Source organism: Hipposideros armiger, unplaced genomic scaffold (assembly GCF_001890085.2).
Source record: "Hipposideros armiger isolate ML-2016 unplaced genomic scaffold, ASM189008v1 scaffold_1084, whole genome shotgun sequence".
NCBI lineage: Eukaryota > Metazoa > Chordata > Mammalia > Chiroptera > Hipposideridae > Hipposideros > Hipposideros armiger.
The window spans coordinates 459,962-462,232 of NW_017732434.1; positions in this window are offsets into that span (position 1 = coordinate 459,962).

A 2,271-nucleotide genomic window follows, 5' to 3' on the forward strand; every position below is an offset into this window, starting at 1 on the left:
TAAGCATTTATACCATTATTTTTTATTATGTCCAATACATGAATATAAGGGAAAGGTTTTAATGAAAATTAACAGAGGCCCAAAGAGCTGAATTCTAAACATGTATCTGAAACTAATATTTAAGACAGTGGTAAATTCAATTTGTGTAAATGTCTAGATTATGATTTAGGATTATACCAAGAACAAATATCAAGATTATTATTATTGAGATTTTACTGAAGGCAAAGGCTTTTGTCTTCAAGTCCTTGACACTTTCATTAAAAAAGTGAAAACATTTGCAGAGAGAACTCTTAGTAGTGAATGTATGAACAGATTCTTAGCAACAACCCCTATGCCTATCTCCTCCTCAAAATTACGGCAATAACAAAATTGAGGCAATAACACAGCTCTAGTGCTAATAAATTGCAAACCTGAGATATAGTACTGCAAACTAGTCAACACACACACACACACACACACACACACACACACACACCCCACTTGAATAATAAAGACTTTTCTTTAGGAGAAAAAGGTAGAGTAGGTACTAATAAAGCTACATCCAACATCTGTTCCACTTTTCTCTGTAATCTTGAGCCTAGTTTGTAGGTAGGTTCATATGAATTTATCAATTCCTTGCTTTAGTTGTTAAGTAACAGCAGCATATTATAAAAAAATGAATAATTGAGAGGATAAAAAAGAGGATAAAAAACGATCAGCTCCCAAATGCAACTGTTTTGGAATATTTCCTCANTAATTATGATTGGTTTTTACTGAGATTGAGTTTATTGATATTGAGCTGTTATTTAGACTTATTTAATATACTAAATTTCATAGGAAATATTTTCATATAAAAAGTAATGTTTAACTTTCTTAGGCCATATATGCATGTGATATATGTCATTGTTATAAACAATTCAGAAATTGTATGAAATTCCTAAAAATTTGATATGTCTTGGTTTAATGTTATTAGTCATAAATGCAGCTCTTATAATACTGTATATCATGAAATAAACAATTTTACTTGAAAAAAATGTGTATGTTTAAGAAAACAAAAAATGACATAAAAATTAAGTTAATAAATATATAAAAACTGATCATTTTTCTTGGTTTAAAAATAGTCTTAATTATAAATAAAATACTATGTTTAAATCTTTCCCACTTTGATAAACATGATAATACATAGTTATGTATTCCTAAACAATATATTTGTGAATTTTTTCTGCTGTTGTTGTTAGCTGAACTCACAGAGACAGATGCATACTGGGCTGCTCCTGTGAGCAGTATCATTTACCTCCACAGAAGGTCTGCAATTGTTCTGCCCTGGTAATGACTGAGTTACTCTAGGTCATGAGTGTACAGACAAGATTTCATAATCCCCTTATAAAAAGAGACACAAGAGAGTTGCTGCATTTCTCACATTCTACCACATGAGGACCTACCAGGTAAAGGCCCCACGAGGAACCAATCAGTTGGCACCTTGACCTTGGACTTCCCAGCCTCCAAAACTATGAGAAATGAATTTTTGTTATTTAAGCCACTCAGTCTATGATATTTTTGTTATAGCAGCCAAAACTAAGACATAGTCTTCTAGCCAAGCAAACTCTGAACTAACCAAAGTTTGCCAAAATTTGTTTTACCTAGTGTTATGGGTTAGTTTATCTTTGTCTTCCAAAATGTGTTATTTAAGTTCTAACACCTAGTACCTCAGAATGTGTGGCCTTGTTTGGAAATAGCATCATAGCAGATGTAATTAGTTAAGATGAAGTCCCACTGGAGTAGAGTGGAACCTTAAACCAATAGGATTGTGTTGTTATAACAAGATGAGAAAGAAAAAATAGTGGGCAGAGAGTCATGTGAAGATAGAGACACACAGGGAGAACACTGTGATAGCAGAGGCAGAGACTGGAGTGCGTGTGACTCTGGTTTCTGGGCCACAGTGCCATCCAAGGCCACAGGGAACTGGGCAGCAGTGGTGGCTGGGTCTGCAACCCTGCCCTCCCAGCTACAATTCTGCCTGTGACACTGGCTGCTTTCACCACACCCTACCCCTTTCCCATCACCATGGTGATTGTGGCCATGACCCTGGACACTGCGGATGCACCTGCCATCCTGTGACACTAGCTCCGATGACTGCAGGGATACCACCAGCAGCAACATACCCGCAGCCTCAGAGTCACACAGAACAAATTCTGGCAGTCAGTTAAAGGTGGAAAATGCTGGCTCTTCAAAATAACTAGAGGCAATGCAAATAAAAGAAACCAATGACTTCTACAATTGTTCCAGCTACTG